Source organism: Eucalyptus grandis, chromosome 6 (assembly GCF_016545825.1).
Source record: "Eucalyptus grandis isolate ANBG69807.140 chromosome 6, ASM1654582v1, whole genome shotgun sequence".
Taxonomy (NCBI): Eukaryota; Viridiplantae; Streptophyta; class Magnoliopsida; order Myrtales; family Myrtaceae; genus Eucalyptus; species Eucalyptus grandis.
This window is the reverse complement of record NC_052617.1, coordinates 25,167,290-25,186,936: the sequence shown is the minus strand read 5'-3', so window position 1 is coordinate 25,186,936 and position 19,647 is coordinate 25,167,290. Positions and strand designations below refer to the sequence as shown.

At 41.4% G+C, this 19,647-nt stretch overlaps 2 pseudogenes; one reads left to right on the top strand and one right to left on the bottom strand.

Moving 5' to 3' along the window:
• Positions 1-4,383: 4,383 nt before the first annotated feature.
• On the top strand, positions 4,384-8,009 carry LOC120294718 (annotated as a pseudogene).
• Positions 8,010-8,796: 787 nt separating this feature from the next.
• Positions 8,797-9,297, bottom strand: LOC120294734 (annotated as a pseudogene).
• Between the last annotated feature and the right edge of the window lie 10,350 nt (positions 9,298-19,647).

Sequence of the window (19,647 nt, the reverse complement as noted above, 5' to 3'; positions counted from 1 at the left end):
ACATTTTATGAGAATGAGAATTCAAAACCAAGTTTACACTTTATTAAAAAAAAAAAAAGTAATTGGGAAAATTTTGGTACAAACTTAAAAAAATTTCTTCCAAGTAAGCAAATATGATAATGTTTAGAATGTTTGCTTTCACTCACTATGAACAAAATTAAATTGATGAGCATTTCATGAGAATGATAATTTAATACCAAGTTTACACTTTATTAAAAAAAACATTTGAAAAAAAAATTGGAACAGAAATTTTGTGCGATTACCAAACATGTTTATTTCTTTTTTCTATTCCAGAACAGAAATTTTGTACGATTACCAAACGTGTTTCTGTTCTTTTTCTATTCCGAAACATAAATTTTATACCGTTCTAAACGCGTTTTTTGTTCAAAAATTATTCCCCGGAATGCAAACACTTTTTTCTATTTCTATTTCCTGAAATAATTTTTAAACGAAACGTTACCAAATGCACCCATAATATCCACCCATTTCTTTAGGGCTTGTTTGGCAACGTGTCAAACATCTTAGATTCTGATTTTTGTTCCCATAATCAGTTTGGGACGAGAATCGCGTTTAGTAAAAATTTTATTCCTAGGAACAATTTTGGACAAGATTTGAGAATAAAAAAAATTGATTCTCCGTCCGAGAATCGAAAAAGAATCAAAACAAGAAACCCTCGCTCTTCCCCTTTCGTCATCTCGGTTGCCGTCCGCCACCGCCCGCCACCGTCCGCCGCCCCACCACCGCCGTCCCGCCGGAGGCTCGCCGAGCCAAGGCGAGGTCCGGCGAGCTCGCCGGTGGCCGAGGCCGGCCTCGCCCGGCCCGAGCGAGGCCGGCTTGCCACCGGCGGAGGCTGGGCAAGCCTCGCCGGTGGCCGGGCGAGCCTCGCCGGCGAGCCGGGCGAGGCTTGGTCTCGCCGGATCGGGCGAGGTCGAGCCTCGCCCGGCTGCCGGTGAAGCTCGCCTGGCCACCGGCGAGGCTCGCCCTATTGCCCGCCGGGGCTGGCCAGCGGGCCTCGCCGAGGCAAGGGCCGCCCTCGCCGGGCCGGGCGAGCCTCGCCCAAGCACCGCGCCGGGGCTCGGCCGACGAAGGCCGACCTCATCGAGGGCCGCGACGCTCCGATGAGCGTTGCCGGTCCGGCGACGCGGCGAGGCTCGCCCGGCCCGGCCGTGTGGCCGGCTCGCCGAGGCCGGGCAAGGCCGGCCTCGGGCCGGGCGAGCCTCGCCCAACCGCCCGAAGCTCGGCCGACGAAGGCCGACCTCATCGAGGCCGGCGACGCTCCGATGAGCGTTGCCGGTCCGTGATCGGCCGATGAAGAAGAAGAAGAAGAATAGCAAAAAAGGGGAAAAAAAGGAAAAAAGAAAAGAAAAGAAAAGTAAAAAAATTATTTAAAAATTAAAATAAATTAATTTGGAAACGTAATCAATTAACACAAGATCAAACGCAATTCTATTCTAGAATAAAAATTTTGGACAATTACAAAACGCGTTTTTTTTTTACTTATAATCGTTCCTGGAACAAAATCAAAAATAATTATTTCTAGTCGGGAATCGGCTCCCGGGGAGAATGTAATCGTTACCAAACGCGCCCTTAGTGGCCATGGAAGTAAAAAGAAGAATAAATTTCATTCGTTAATCGTAAAGTCTTTTACATTTTTTCATAACAACATTTTGTAAAGGAGTGACGAGAAAAAAAAAAACTATATAAAGTTATGACAAGTTACAAATAGGGATCTATTTCTCCAAAATCCATGGAACTACCCATAAAAAAATTGGGTCTAAGTCCAAAAAAATACATCAACTTTAGGTTGAGGGACAAGTCTAACTTAAACTTTTTTTTTCATAAAAAATACAAACTTTAAGTCGATGAATAAATATGGCTCAAACTTTTTTTTTTTTTTGTCTCATAAAAAGTATCAACTTTAGGTTGAGTGACAATTTAAGCCTCAATTTTTTTAGCTTTGTAAAAAATCACAAACTTTCATCTTTATCCCAAATTTGGCCCTTACCATTAATTCTTTGTTTGAAGTTAACCTTATTTTAGCAAATATGGTTGTGAGCTTACCATCTCGTACTCTTAATGACAATGGTCTACAACTTCATATTACGACAAAAAAGACAAGTTTTAGTTAGAAAAATTCAATCGGAGATTGTTTTACTTGCTAATGAAGTGTTGCAAATGATGAGCAATTTCATCATTATTCTCCAAGCTATTAGGGATGTGCAAAGGAATCGGGACTTGCTCAAACTGTCGAGAACTAGATCGAAACCTCTTGGAACCAATGGTTATTAAGGAAACTAGTTTGCTCCCCGGTTCCTGGTTTCATGGGTAGATCCGCCCACCGTCTACCCGAGTCGGATCGGTTATATTATAATAATATATTAATTTTTAATATTAAAATAATTTCGAAATTGGCAAATCTAAAATTTAGCACTTCAATTTCCATCTTGTCTCAGTTCATTGCTCTCTTACTCCATCTTGTCTCTCTTAGTTCAAACTGTCCCTAGCTCCCTCTTCTCTCCGATTCACCTTCAGATCTACTCATCTCCCTTCGAGTCTTAATCAGAACTCGATAAAACGGTAAGTCGATTATCTTTTCCCCCCTTGAACTTGAACTTTCTTTCCACATCATCGCCATCCTCGTGGCCACCTTTGCATTCACTGTTACTATTGTCCTTGTTGTTTTTGGGCTCGTCTTGAATCTACCTTCCCTCTTCCTCCTCCCCCTCCTTGGGCTTCTCCTCGTTGTGCCCGTTGTCCTCCTCATCGTCAATCTCGGTGGAGGAGCAGAGACGGCAGAGGAGGAAGCAATGATGAAGATGTTGGTGGTGGCTAGGATGGAAGCGGCACAAGAGTCGCGACCACCACGGTGCCAATACTTGAGGAGGCTAAAAGCTAACATGGTCAAGAGAGCCAAGATAAGCAGATGTGGGAGGGAGAAAAGGGACAGGTGTGGAGGTTAGGCTGGTTCCATTGATTTAGCCGAAAACCGGATCGTCGATGTAGTCTAGTTCTTGAATGGATCCATGCAACTAACATATGGTTCCCAGTTCAAATTTTCCGAACCAATCCTTAGCGGGTGGTTCTCTATTTTAGGTCGAGAATCATCGGACCATGCACACCCCTACAAGTTATGGCTCAAACAATAAGACAATGAATGGTGCTTTAAATCCATGGATTTATTGCTAAGGACGATCAATGACCTAATTTAAGGGAGGCTAGATTTAGAATTTAAGTGAAAGTCAATTTTTTTTTTTCAAGAAAACCAAAAGTTAGGGTGGAATTGTCACTCAACTTTAAAAATCGTGATTTTTACATGACAAAAAATAGTTGGAGTTAGATTTGTCACTCAACTTAAAGTTGATGCTTTTTGGGAGATAAAAAAAAAAAAAAAAAAAATTGGGCTAGATTTGTCCATCGACCTAAAGTTGATGCTTTTCTTTGGAATTAGCCCAAAAATATTGTGGTTGTCGAGTTTCTCAACTATTTGTACCCTAGATTGGCTTCTAACGGTGGGAAATAATCCAATCAATCCAAAATTTATTATAGAGATGTCAATTCTATAATGAACTTTCCAATCTTAACAATTTTGTTCCAAATCATTATTTTAAATTTCAATATAGTCATTTTGATCAATTTTTGTCAAAAAATCGCTAACATAGTGACGTACCATGTAGTTCTACCAACGACAACTAGATTGTTGTCTCATTCGTACGAAAATTGGTCTAAATGGTTGCAATGGAATTTTTCATAAAAGGTTTAGGATTAAATTAGTAAAATCAAAGAGTTTAGGGCCGAATCGGAACTTGTAAAATAAATTTAGGATTGATTGGGTAATATTTTCCATTTACATGTGGCTCGAAATTTCGAGACGGGCTTGTGGCGAGTACATTTTACAGTTAAAAAAAAAAAAAAAGCACCAAAACCTTTCCACTCTAACCAGTATACAAAATTTGTGGGCGAGTTTAGAGAGAGAATATGTACTTTTCGGGTCTGTTAGAGACAAGGACAACGTCTAGAGAAGGCTCCGTAATAATATATTTTATACGAGGATATTTTTTTACTAAGTACGCTTAATATAATCACCCCGCGTTACTCCGTAAATAATGACCTTTAAGAGCAAAGCTCTTCGTACGGAAACAGGATCACGGTTCTTAATTACAGGATAAGAGTAGTAAAATCGGTGTCGGTGACGAGGGAGCCTCTCTTCATTTCTCGAGTAGATTTCACGGTAGAGAGAGAAAGAAGAGAGAGAGAGAGAGAGACGAGAGAGACCAGAAGGCAGGCGAGCCGAGCGCGCGCGGGCGGGCAGGAGAATCGGCGCGGCTGCGGCGGCGGCTCCGGTGGAGGCCGCGGCGTGAGCGGCGACACGTCGCTCGGGTCCTCCGGGACTCTTCCGCAGGTTGCATTAATGGCGCGGGCGAGGGCCCGTCCGAGTTTGCAGGCGTCACCAATTTCGTCTTCGTCTTCTTCGGCGTCACTGTGTTGGCATTTCCTGCGCTGCCATCTGGTTCCGACTGGAGTTTGAATTTTCTTTTTTCCCCCTTTTCTTCCGGTTCGGACCGTTCGGTGCTGCTGCCGTCTTTTAAGTTTTTAGCGCTTTGGCGATCGGGAGATCGCGGCGGAGGAAGTCCGGAAAATGGAGAGAGAGAGGAAGGCGTCGGCGGTGTCGGACGCCGGAGCGTGGGCGATGAACGTGATAAGCTCCGTCGGCATCATCATGGCCAACAAGCAGCTCATGTCGGCCGGTGGCTACGCTTTCGGCTTCGGTGAGACCTCTCTCGAGAGTTTCCGTTTTGCATGATATGCGCCCGCGCTTCTCCTCCGAAACGCGTTCGTCGATGGATCTGACTCGGAATTCGAACTACCTCTGCTGCGTTGAGCTGCTCAAATTCAAACGATCTTCTAAGTTTCAGCCGTCCTAGATTTGTAGCATGCTGATGCTTGATGTGTACATGAAGTAGTGACGATCGAATTTTGGCCCGCACGGATTGCTTTCGGTTTCATTTTCTACTAGAAATTGCAACGAAGGGTGCGTTCATGTAGTTTAGCACGGAAGAGATTCCGCCCTGTCTGTTGCCTGACTAGTTTTTCACTGGTTGGATGGAGATTTTGAGGTCCTAGTGTGAATGGAATCATTGGTGACTAGGTTGCTCAACTGCTTGAAAGGTTTCGCTCAGACTTCCAAGTCGGAACGGTAGAATGCAGATTCATCACTAGAATATCACGAGGATTTATGCGACTGTATATAATCTCTGTTTCCCATACATGTTCAGATTCCTTAGATGATTAATTGCTCTAACTTTATGTCTATGGTGTTTTCAGTAATATTTCTATGCCATGTTTGCCAGCGACAACATTGACTGGGTTTCACTTTGCCATAACTGCATTGGTCGGTTTGGTTTCAAATGCTGCTGGTTATTCCGCATCGAAGGATGTCCCCTTGTGGGAGCTTCTCTGGTTTTCCATCGTAGCCAATATGTCGATCACGGGGATGAATTTCAGCCTCATGTTGAACTCCATAGGCTTCTACCAGGCATGGACTTTATCATTAAGCTCTAGCTAATGCATATGTTTTTCGTGATTCTCACCTTTGTTCACCAATGGTACCATTCAATTTCCGGCAGATATCAAAATTAAGCATGATTCCAGTAGTATGCATCATGGAATGGATCCTTCACAATAAGCACTACTCCAGAGAGGTGAAATGGTCTGTAGTGGTTGTGGTTGTTGGTGTAGGTGTTTGCACAGTGACCGATGTGAAAGTCAATGCCAAAGGTTTTATATGTGCATGTTTGGCAGTCCTCTCAACATCTTTGCAGCAAATTGTGAGTATCATTTCATGCTTGATGCCTATATATACCATCAGTCAAGTTGCTTTTTGATTTGTCGGACATTTGTACGCTCACCTATTGTCCATGTAGCAAAATTATGCCTTAATCCATTATTAGCCTTTTTGATGCTTCACTGAGCTTTTGCTGTTTCATTTGATGCCATTGTCATTCCAGTCACATAATCAAAAAAGTATCTAAGCTCAATTTTGTTCTCTTTGGTTGGAAGGAATTTGCAATTATGCAGAGAAGTTGAAGTTTACTTTAGTTGATATATTACACAACAGATCATTCATCAGTTTGCCCTACTTTTTCTTTGGGCAAGCTTTTAATGGGTTGTTCAAGCCCACCTGTAAGTGAAAAAGTTCATTTTTGTGTCTTAGTAGATCAGATTGTTTGGCGGTCTGAACCTGTCACTTTGGTTGTATTTTGGTTTACTTTAGATGGCTACTAAGCATGACGTCCATGCCTTTGAGCAGAGTAGTTCCTAATAATGTGGTGAAGTGTTAATTTGGACCTTATTTAAGGAGAAAAAGAATCTGGTTCCTCTGTACAAATTAATAGTGAAGTGTGATTGAGGTTTATGATCATTTAATGGCAAATGAGGTAGTGGCTTCACAGAATTTCAAATCCTCTTTTTTTTTTTTTTTTCAATGCTGATTGTCGGCATGACTAAAAGACACTTTTAATGAAGTATGGGTATTCCCATAGTGTTTGCAATTGTTCAACATTAGCCAATAAAAATTGAACATGTTGTACAGAAATTCAGGGGTCAATGGAACACACATTGTGGCTTCATGGTGATTGAGATTCCCAAGTTGTTGTTGGAATATGAGTCAATTGATCTTGAATGTTGAATGAGGTCAAGTAAATGTGTGGCTCCATCAGAAAGTACCCGGACAATGCTTCCAGAATTTACACCAGTCAAATGAAGGGGAATACACTTTTGTTTTTGACTTTTGTTGTAGCCTTCATTGCATTGATTACGTGTTTGGCAGGAATTGATGGCAGTAGATGATGTCCAATAATTATTATCCACTCTCAGATGATACCTAACAATGCCTTGGACTTTCTGAATTTTGGCTAGTAGATGAGATAAAGCTTCATTATAAATGTGCTTCCTGTCTTTCTTTGGGTTCCTAGTTTTTGACAGTATCTTATGGGTATTGTTGGTTGGGCGTGACTCTTGTTGGCTTATTACTATTGTTCCTCTGGAACATAAAAAGAAATCATTGTGGGGGTGATAACTGCAACAGCAATGTACATGATGGAGATTTCATGACTTCTATCCTCCTAGATCAACACACCTGTAACTTCTCTTTCTATTTCTTTTTGAGGCCACAATGTAGTGTTGTGGAATCATCTTCATTTGTGTGTAGTAATTGATATCACCAATTGCCAAAATCCATCTGCATGGTTTATGTAATATATTTTATTTTGTATTGCGCTTATCACACCTTGTTAAGTTCTTCATGAGAAGTTCTCTCATTTCTTCTGATGCACTTCTTGTTGTTCAGTCAATAGGTTCCTTACAGAAGAAGTACTCGATTGGATCTTTTGAGCTGTTGAGTAAGACGGCTCCACAAGCTTTATCTCTCTTTTTCCTTGGTCCGTTCGTTGATTACTTTCAACAGCAAATCCTTAAGAGACTACAAGATGTCATATGGTGCTCTTGTAATAGTTTGTTGCTATTATTTTATGCAAACCGATGTAACATATAAATAGTTTGTTGCACATATTCTCTTTTGTTCTAAAATTAGTTTGGACTTTGGACATATGCAGCTCTTCATCTTTCTATCATGCACATTGGCGGTCTTCTGCAACATGAGCCAGTACCTCTGCATTGGCCGCTTCTCTGCAGTATCCTTCCAGGTCCTGGGTCACATGAAAACAGTATGCGTCCTCACGTTAGGGTGGTTGCTCTTCGACTCTCAGCTTACCCTCAAGAACATTATGGGCATGGTCATAGCAGTCGTTGGCATGGTGATGTACAGTTGGGCTGTGGAGGCCGAAAAGCGGTCAAGCGCGGGAAGCCTACGGTAGCTCCTGCCCAGGACAGCATCACCACAGAAGAGGAAACTGAACTTTTGAAGGAGACTGCTGGACAAACTTAGCAGCGAAGGATGTTGAACTTGGAGAGACCAAAGAAGGATGAGTTGACTTTCTTCTTCGTTCATAGCTTTCGGGTCTTCCATGTGTGATCCATCTGCTGCTGCCGTTTACTTTACACCATTGTTTCGGATCTCATTATCTGTTTATAAGATTTCCCATCTGTATACATGTGCAAACGACGGATGCTTGGGACCAAAGGCGCGATTGGAGGTTGGAATGTGAAGGACGATGGGCTAGGGAGCAACGAACAACTAACAAGCGCCACGTGGCCCAGGCACGCTAGATAAGAGATGATTAAAGGTCACTTAGAATCGCGAAAATGCATGTCAATGCCGTTTAAAAAATCGAACAAGAACATATTCCAAGAGAGCATTATGCCTTTAAATCAAAATTCTTATATTTCCCGAGCATAATTATGAGGGCAATCTCTGACATTTTCCATATGAAGATACGGGAAGCCAGCAGATCTACAGAATCAAGTTCATTTGAACGGAAGACTATAGCCATCTAAAACAGTATCCTTACTAGATCTGTGCGTGCCTGCTTAACCAGAGCGCGAAGATGACGTACTTAGATCCGTAAGCTCAGGTTGAGATTACTGATCCTCCAAAGACAAATCGATCGGCTTATCATGCTTCTCGTGACGATTTCTTTCTAAAGTCTTCACGAAAATAGTTTAACAATACCGAACAACAATGGGAACCTGAACGCGTCCAACAATATGCGAGCGGTTTGACAAATTCATTTCATTGTGTGTGTATACAATCACAACTTACAGTGGATTCTATGCCCACGTCGCGCGAGCATTACATGCCGTGCGACGGCCAAAAATGATCTCTCTCTCTCTACAACTTAACGGGGGAAGACGGGCTCGAGCCGTACAAAATCCACAGGCAAGCTCCCATCTCCTTGAGCACACGAAAAGAATGGTGTTCGGGGACCCGAAAAAAAGAATGAGGCCGAGATTTATCGAGAGCGATGAGGCAAGTGTCGGGCGTTCTTGGCGTCGCCGGCGTTATGACTGGTGTGGAACTTGGAGATGAGGTCGGGGAGCTCCATGTAATGCGCGGTGGGGTTACTGGTCTTGAGGAGGTGGACGAGGTACTGGAAGAGGTCGACCTCGCAGGCGATCCGCAGCGCGCCGTCGTAGGAGTAGCCGAACTCCTCCTCCGACAGCCGGAGCAGGTTCTCGAACAGCGGGTGGTTCGTAGGTAGTTGGCCTCCATCTCGAACTTGCATCGGGCGTCCTTGCCTACGTAGACGCGGACGTGGCCTTCTGGGACGGCCGCCTCCTCGGCATCGACGGAAGCGAAACTTTGGCTCCGCAGCACCACATTTTCTTCACTAGGTTGCTCATTATCGTCTTCGAGTGATGGACCCTTTTGCCTGTTCTTGATCCCTGCTCTCTCTCTCGCTGTCTCTCTCTGTTTCTTCCTCTGGAACTGGCGATGAAGATGATGGCCGGGGACTATACGAAGGTTATTTATACAGAGGTGTATAAAGAATGGGGAAATATGGAAGGGGGGTATTGGTCAAACACATCATTATGGCGAAGGTACGGGTCGTATAATTGCATGAATGATAAATTATTCCCACTTGAGAGTTATTCAAATGCTGCGAAGATAGCTGAGAGAGAGGGGAGGTGAAGCCGCGGGAAAAGTGGGTCGGCTCGTTTTGGCTTTCTTTCCAGGAAACCGGGGGAAGCCGAGGGAGACCTGAGAGGAGAGGAACTCCCATTGGAGTCTGCTCTGGAGAACAGCACGTCGGGTAGGTGGAAGAGCATTCAAAGAACCGAACACGGTAGACAAGATTCCAGGGTCGCCCATCCCCCTCGTGTTTGATTGATGTCTCATGAATGACGTCTCTAAAGATCCTTCCTTACTAAGCCAGGGGTATGGGTAAATGTTCAGGCCGCAAAAGGCACGATTTTCGAGATCACTTATTCAAATCTTACCAACTTGTAAAATTTGTAGGTTTGAGTCAAATGAACAAGTTGAAGAACTGAATTTTACTGGGTTCGTGAGACTTATAGGGCATTTTGTGAGTTTGAAGATAATTAGGTCTTGCGTTTGTGCAAATGGAATATAAAAAATGAAAAAAATTCTTGCTTAGCACAGCCACTTTAGAAATTTTGTGAGGAAAGGTCGAGCAACCAAAAAAAAAATGTTTTGTAATCTCAAATGCACTTATCATGTTACCTGTAACTGATATTTTAAAAAGCTGAAACACTATTATTATTTTTTAGCACTAGCCACATATTCCACTCAACCCTTTCAGTAAACTGAAATTATAAATCATATGGGATTTATAATGTATTATTTTTGTTTTAGAAGTTAGAGTTATTTCCCATGATCTTATGTTACTCTTCTTCCCTACCAGCTCCGGTCAAAATGACCTTATGCCGTAATTGTAATGCCTACTTCAAGGATTTCCGGACAAAGTACAGCCCAAGTGTCAAAATTTGTATGAAAATACTTAAAGTGCCAAAAAGTTAGGAAAATGACACTTAAATACCATCTTTGACAAAATCTACTAAAAATCCTACGTAATAATTTTTTATTATTTTTTTCATCTATGTGGCTCGTCGAATTCTGACTCAACAAAGCGAGAGGCAAAATGACATTGTTTTTAAATGGATTCAAATATTAATATAAAAATTAATTAAATTAAATTATAAAAATAAATAATAATTATTTTAATAAAATAATATAAAATAATTTATATATATATAAAGGGTGGGGGAGAGGGAGGCAAAGTGAGGGTTGAGCCCTCGCCGCCGCCGCTCCTCCTCGCTATCGCCGAGAAGGACTAGCAATGGTGGGGAGTGTCGGCTGGGGTCATCGACCCTCGGTTGACCGGGCAGTGAGGGCCGCGAGCCCGCCGAGAAGGGCTAGCAATGGAGGGGGAGGGTCGATGGGGGCCGGCTCGACGAGGGCTCGCGGGCCCTCGCCGCCTCCACCGCCGCCAAGAAGGGCCGGCGACGAAGGGGGAGGGTCGGCTAGGGCTTGTGAGCCTCGCCACCTCCTCGCCGCCACAGGAAGGGTCGACACGGAGGGGGAGGGCTGGCCGGGGTCATTGGCCCCTACTAGATCCAACGAGGGCTCGTGGGCCCTTGCAGCCCCCGCCATCCCGAGAAGGGATGGCGACGGAAGGGGAGGGTCGAGGGGTCGCGACCCACGGCCGACCCCGGCGGCAAGGGCTCGTGGGCCCTCGCCGCCTCCCCGCCGCTAAGAACGGTGTGATGGAGGGGGAGGGTCGGTGAGGTCCCCGGCCGATCGGGTGTGGCGGCGAGGGGGTCTCCCCCCCCCAAATATTTGAATTTGTATTTTAAATATTTTAAATAAATTAGTTTTAAATTTAATTATTTTTTTATATTAAATTTTTACCACGTCAAAAGACAAAACGATGTCATTTTTGCATTTTTTAGCTACATCAACATGCAAAATGTCACGTTTTGCACTTACCTCACCGGAAAATCGTTATGCCCCATTTTGCCGAATGAGCACCCTAAGTGATTCATTTTGCGATTTTGACACTTAAGTGTTCCTTCGTGCCAAGATTTTGACACTCCGTGTATCCGTACCTCGAGATTTCAATACTCCTCGATATTATGCCAATGCATACCCGGTCTTGACATCTCGTTGGCCGATCGACAAGATAAAGAAAACGATTGATAACACGTCATATGATCAAATAAAACATCCCTCGAATATAGTCATCAAATTTCTAGAAATACCTACACATTTTTCTTTTTCTTCAAACTGGAGTAAAGACCTTATGTCAAAAGCCTTATGTGCTAACTGAAAGCAATTCTTTAATCAAAAGAGCGGGGAGGGCAACAAGCGGGGCACAGATGTATCCTTTGTGCGTTCCCATAAAGATGTCATGCTGGCTTCAGTATGAAGTATAGCTTCAGTGAATTAGGCTACTCAAGTTTATTCCATACCCGAAGATTCAAGTTTAACGAGCTGCCCACTGGAGCCCTTTTCAGCCTACCAGAAGCTACCAAATTCCCCCACTGTTCACTCTATTTGAGCGACTTCTACTTTTTGATTTTTTAATATTTTAGTTTGCAAATTCAATCTTCGAGTTGTTTAACTTGAAACCCTCGAAACTTTTTAATATCGATAGACAAGATCAACAGAATGAGATGGGTTCAACCTATGGCCATGGTCATCAATAGACCTAAATTTGACTGTCTCCAAAGATTCTTGGGAATGGATCCCCAACCTCGATGATCATTATCCCAAAAAAGAATAAAATCTGACATATCGAGCATAAAACTTTCAAATTTTGTATATCACGGCGTTTTGTACAGTAATTATGAAAATCAAGTTGTTATGACTTGATTGTTCATCTATTATTGATCACGGAAGCGTCATTGTATTTGAGCTAAGTTACCCCTACATAGAGAAAACTCTTCTAATATTGTCGCTCTCGCTCTCAGCGAAGCCTGAGCCGAGTGGAGCCAAGCCAACCTGAGCCGACCCAATATATTAGCTGTGGAAAAGCTGTAGTTATGCATTGATTAGGAGGAAAGGAATATGAGCAATAGTACTAAACACATGAAGCTGAGATACGTTTCCACACAGTCTCCCATAAAGTAATAGATTTGCAGTTAATTAATACCAACTATCTTACATGCATCGAATCATATATAAACTAATCCCCCACATTATTATATAACATATATATATCAAGATGCAGAAAGTCAAAAGTCAAGTGGGAACTCTGATCGCTCTGTCTTTTCCTCTCTCTTTTTCTCTGTATGGAAATAGCAGTACGAAGGAGGAAGCTTGATACGGAAGTCAAGCCAACTACGAAGCGCGTACAGTTCGGACTCCTCGTCATCATCGCCGTCAGCCATCATCTGCAATTATTAGGGTGAGGAGCGTTGTTGCTCCATTGGCAGCGGTGTGAGAAGTACCGAGAAACTGCCATTTCCACAAAAGAAAAGAAAAAGCTTGGATTTTTAACTGCTTTATCATCATGGGTGACGCGGCTTTATCAAAGCGGTCATCGCCCCCATGTGGGACTCCTTCCATTTTCATGTGCGCGAATGGCTTGTTCTGCGATCCGTCGGATAAGGGGCAGGTTTTTCCTTTTCTCCGCAAATGGTTTTTTCTGTTGCGGTGGGGCGATCGTGATTGTCATGGCCCCTTGAGGAACCCGTCTAAACTTGAAGACTATCAATCATTGAGATGGGAGTTCGGAGGGATAAAGAAATGCAGAAGCCGTACAGGTAGCGATGAGAACGCGGGAACGGACTCGGTCGAGACTTATTGCAGATGGAGAAAGAAGAAGAGCCATGATTAATGGTATGCAATTAAGGAATCCGTGAATTGATAATGCCCTCCTCAATAATGCACCGCGCAACTCATATCTGAGAAACGAGCCGTGTGTTCTGTGCGAAACAAGAACGCAACGTCCGCGGTGCGCTGACAGAAAGATTAGGTTATGCTCGACTTCAACAATTGCGCGAAGCTAATTTTACGGCAATCCAACGGACTTGATCCCACGGTTCTAATACCGATCAGAGCAACTCGCGTACGAACCTTTCGGATACATAATGTGCGCTATCTATGCAGGTCGGATATGGTACGCTCTTTCTTGATACTATATGCTAGGGGTGTTAAAATCGAACCGAACCAAAAAATTCGATTTTTTTTTGTTTGATTTTGGTTTAATAAATTCCTTATCGGTTCGAACTGAACCATTTACACCCCTACTACATGCTATTACTAATACGATGCAATGCATCTGCGTGGAAGCCTGAAAAATTTGTGAAGCGAAGATTCGATATATGGGGCAGCTCAAGAATTTGAGTGTGCTCATGATTCGCTGAAACCGTTCCAACGATAATACCGGGTGCACCCGTTAGTCCATGAGCTGGAGTGAAAGGCCAAGACACCTCTTTTCTTCTATAGAAACTGCAAGCCCATGAAATACCTTGTTTACCTCATAAATCTGGTAAGGCGCGAGCCAAAACCCGAACGGTCGATCCATGAAACAGGCATATCGAGTCAAAATGGTCTAACCCATATAGGCTCGTTTAACTTCATTTCAACCCTATTTTCATGTACTGCAAATCTAGTGAATACCCGACCTGACATGTATTATTGAAACTTTTCGATATTTAATCCTAAAAACTCATTCCCATACCGAGGTAAAAGTGTGAGGCTGAGCAAGCACAAGATCGAATAATGATGAGAAAGAATGAAGAGTCATAGAAGTAGCTTGAGGTTAAGTAAGTCGTAACCCGTTTGACTCATTTAGCACCCATAATATATGTAAATCTATTTATGACCGATTTGTTTAATATAACTAATCCATTTATGATTCATTTAATATCTATATGGATTAGGGAATGGGTTAATGATCCATTTTAACGAGTCCTATCTTTGACATGGAATTGTTTGCTTTTGGTTATAAAAGGGCGGAAGTCTGACTCAAGTGCTAAAACTTGGCATAGAAGGACACTTAGGTGAGCATGACAACGATTTTTGGCTGGGGAAGAGTTTTTTTTTTTTTTTTTTAAGAAATAGTTCTTTTCTATTTCTATTGAGAACAATTTCGAGCAAAAAGAACGCGTTTATTAGAATCGCACAAAATTTATATTCCAAATTTTAATTTTTAAAAATAAAAATAAAATAAGAAAAATGAATAGATTAGATATTACATAAAATTGACAAGATCAAAATATTATTAGATTAATAATACATTTGCTTAGTGTAAGAATTCTAGTCGAAGATGAACTCAGAACATAGGTGGTATTGTAATGGAATGTGAGCTATTATCTTATATCTGTGTGTGAAGATCTTTACTCATGTAGTTTATAGCCTATTGAATTTAGGTAGCGCTTTGTTGGAATAAGTATTCACAAACGGAAGTTTTGAACTATAACTCTCAATAATATATTTTTTTTTCGAATTTTTAATGTTTGGTATAGCAAATATTGTGAAAAAAAAGCACAAGGGATATTGTCGGCCAAATTAATTTGTAGTGATTTCCTTTGGAAATAAGTTTTTACTCTTTAAAAGAAAAATTGTAATTCTAGTGCATGGTGGCTTGGGGATTTTAGTCTTCTAATCTTGACATGGATGTCGGGTTGGGGTTGGAAATTTCCCGACTATTGGAATGGTGCATGCATGGCCTGGCTTGCTATCATTATGCATTTAGTTCATAGTATGCTCTAAAATGCTTAATAAAGACCTCGGTCTCTTGCATTTTGAATCGTCGATGCATCCCATCTTTATTACTACTTTTTACCTTGCTTCTTCTGAATTACCTTGCTTTCATTATAAGGTTTTGGCCAATTTTGATGAAGGGGGTGTTTTCTTCTCCTCTTTGCTTTTTTTTCTGGACTAGGATGCAAGCTTCGGACGGCGGTTTGTAGGTCTTGAAGTGTCAACTATACAATAGCTTACAATTTGTTTCTCTTCTGTTTGTCCACATTTATGATACATTCAATGGCATTTGTGCTCATGGAGATAGAATTGGATGACCTTAATACTATTAATAGAAATGTATTCATAATAGTTTACAAACACATCGCAAAAGTTTTCAACAAAAACAAAAACACATTGCAAAAAGTCGAAAATAAAAAGTCATGGAATCTCTTTGTATATTGTGATCCTTGCCATCATATTTGCAATATTTTCCTAATCATGTTTATCTCAGTCTCATCACGTGATGTATCATCTACCTGGAGCCTCTTACGTCAGATCCAAATGGATACTCGGATCTCCATATAGGCAAAGTTCCTATCCATCTTGTTTGGTCATGAATATAATTATGGAAAAAGTACAACATACAATTACAATATATGCTTGCTTTCGGGTTGAAAATGGAGGCATGTGTCTCAAAATGGAGAAGGATTTTTTAATGCCTAAATGATCTCTCGATAACATTTCTCAATGAAGAATGCTCATGGTTGAACAATTCTTTTGTTTTTCTGGGCGTCTCATTCTACCCTTTATACTCATTCAAATGATACCGTTCACCTTTAAATGGAGTTAAAAAAATCCTGTAAGTGCTGCATAACTGGAATCTACTACATAATATTTTCTACAAGAATATATACATAAATTTGTTATGATATGCAATAGCTATACAATCATAAAGAAAATCACTTGATATAGACAAAGCAAATACTTGGTGGTGGTTGAAATTGCAATTGAGGAGTCTCGAGTACTACCGAGAGAACCCGACAATCATTGGTAGACTCTTCCCACCCAGCATATACGAAAAGTAAATTTAATATTAAACTAACAAGCACACATCACATTTTGAGTGATAGTCTCTTTCCTGGCGCCTTAAATGTGATTTGTTTTGATATGGGGACGGATGCATTAATGGGTGCCATCAATAGCACCAATGCATCCCTGTGATTTTGTGAAAGTATAGCGTTAGACAATATTATCAGTTATATATATTTTAATAATGTAAAATTGATATAAAATCATACCTTGAAGTAACGTCCATGATTAGGATCGATAAGAATCTCCTTCTGGAACAATATCAAAAGAAGGCGGTCGGAAGTAATCTCTTTGATACTCCGAGAAATGCTTTTAATACTAGAGTAAAAACTTATTGATTGTTTGTCCCGAACGTTAAAATCTCTCACATAAATCTCTATTTGTGTTTTTGTGACCAACCATAGATAAAAAAGCCCAACTTATTCATCTACCCTTACATATTGAGTATCTTTCAGCCACTCTCTTTGCCTTCATCAGATCACATAGGTTAAGAAAAACATGTCTCTAACTTAAATACTTCATATATCCTATATGAATGTTCGTAAACAATTCTCTTATTTCCATTCGGTTTCCCATAATTTATTGTCCCCGATAGGCTCTTTTTGTATGCAAAGACATGTCCAAAGTAACAAAAGATAACCATGCTATTATTATCTCAATATCAAACTCATCCAAATACCATTAAACTACTTCTACCTTCTCCATTAGACACACCTATTTGATTCATCTTCCATTGCACCTATGCATCACATAAATACAAGAAAATCAACATACATATATGTAAAAAATAAAAATAAAAAACAATAGAAACCAATAACGTAAGCAATAGAGTGACAGCAAATCAAATATAAAAATTCAACACAATCCATCATATCCAAACCACAACACAAATGCAAAGTCTCAACATCAATATCTTGAACAACAAAATAACAACCAACAACATAAAAAACATAATCTAATAAAACTCCATGCAATCCACGATACATTTCCTAACATTCACTAAAGACATTAGAGAAGTCCATATCTTCTTTCAGTTGGGGTTTGATAAGCCTCCCTCCATGTGGCATTAACGCAGGCTCGTTCTGCACGTTTTATTGTAAAGATCTTGCTCCAACGTAGGCATGACAAGTAGGATATCAATTATAGTAGATATGGAGAATGAGTCTATAGGTGGTGATGTGACTTGTGAGTTGACAGAACCACTCACAGATTGATTAGTCATACTTTTGATCATATCTTGTAAGGCTTTGCAGGTGCTAGCAACACGAAATGATTGACTCCTCCTTCTCCTCTTACTATTTGGAGTTTTATCCATACTATGTTTGTCATGAACTGGAGTAGGAGTTTTGTCAGACATAAAAACTTTTTCATCAATATGGTGTTCACCAAAGTCCTATGGTCCATCGTTTGCATCATAACCACCAATGCCAAGTTCATCCTACATCACCGATCTTCGGCATTTCTGCCGCATACTCCCCGTAACATATATATCACCAAATACAATACACAAGTCGGGATATTGATGAAACACATTCTTCTTGAATTTTGCCCACTCAATATTATCCTGCAATTTTCATAATGATGACATATATCATCAATGATACAATTAAACAGCTTGCATGTACATCTATAGTGATCTGAAAATGATCAAATGTTAAATCATACATTGACGTTGAGATTCCCATATACTTGGATCATCAACAACTTTTTGTTTACATTATCCTAGCCAAATTTGGATTGTGAAAGAAGCTTCTTGAAACTAGCATATTGCTTTTTCAATTTAGTTCACCTTGTTCTTCAATTGTACTTGAGTATATTGAAGTTTTGCTTGTTTATTGAATTATGTTCATATGGTATTCCACCCTGTTTTGTTGAAAGTAGAAGAGGTGCATTTCCCCTTTTGATCTCTTCTTACCAACAAACCGACGTACAAGTTGGTTAAATGCTTAGTCCACTTTGTGGTGAATGCCTCTTTTGGGATGCCATGTAACCTTCACTAGTTGAGCATCATATGAGTTCAAGACAATTGAAAAGAGTGCAACATGCTACTTCATTCTTTTCTCATCACCATTTTTTAGATTAAAGAAAAAGACACAAGTACCAAATCTAGTTATAGGATGATATTATCTCTAAACCTTTGATAGCTATTTAGTGCATAAAAATGTCTTTTATAGTAGCTACAAGCATCAAACCAGAATCAAATGGATCCAACTCTAAACCTTGGATAGCTACCCAATGCATAAAAGTTCCTAAAAATGTCAGTATCTTTGTCCTTTGTGTCGTAATCTAGATCCTGAAATGTTCCTTAGTGCACCTCTGAGGAATGCCCTTTCACTTTGAGTTACTTGCCTTTCAATGTGTAAATGCCGCTATACCTTGCTCATTGGGTGCATGTGTAGGTCGTACATTGACATCCAAACATACTACGCTTGCCTTATACAAGGAGCCTTTATTTGGTTAAGTAACTTCCTAATATAGTAACTTGGATTGGCTAAAACAAGAGCATTTATCATAGCATATGGTTAAAACAGCATCGACAACTTCAACTACTCACGCGCACATGCATACACAACTATCTCATTTCATTTCATACTCCCACTAGCTTTGAGAGACAAAGAAGCATAGAGAAAAGTGCACCAAAATTTGGTTTTGTTCATCATATTGGCTTTGGTTTGTTTTAGTCGGCCTAGCCGATACATGTGAGAATCAAAAGGGCAACACAAGCACGAGGAAGTAACGTGAGAGACGAGCACAAACAGATGCAATGTGTGGAGGTGACATGATTCAACTTTAGAAAAAGTGAGAATCACTACTCGAGCAGTGTATAATGAGAAGGAATCAAAGCAACAAACCCAATTTAGGGCAAGACGACCACGAGACGATGCGATCGAGAAAGGTGACCGAGAGGCGCACAGGACCGAGGCAACGGGATTGGAAAGAGGTGATCGGAGGCAATGGCACGAGGCGGCGGATTCAACTTGAGAAAAGTGATAATCACCACTAGAACATGTATAATGAGAATGAATCAAAGCAACAAACCGATTTAGGCAAGATGACCACAAGGCTACGTGACCGGGAGGCGTCGACCGGAGAAAGGTGACCGGAGGCGATGGGACTAGAGGTGACGGGATCGGAAAGAGGCGATCGGAGGTGACGGGATTGCAAGCGCGAGATCGGAGAGAGGCGACCCAACCGGAGCGATGCGACCAAAAGTGAAGCAACCAAAGACGACGGGATTAGAGATGACAGCACCGACGAGGTGGGCGATGGGACCGGAGGCAACTAGCTTGGAGAGGCGACCCGGGAGGCAACGCCATCAAAGAGAACTATGACCAAAGACGTACGGAGCGAAGGCTAAGAGCACCGGTGGCGATGGGCAGGACCGGAGAGAGTCGGCCAGGGAGGCTCACGGAACCGGAGGCCACAAGACCGGTGATGACGGGACCAAC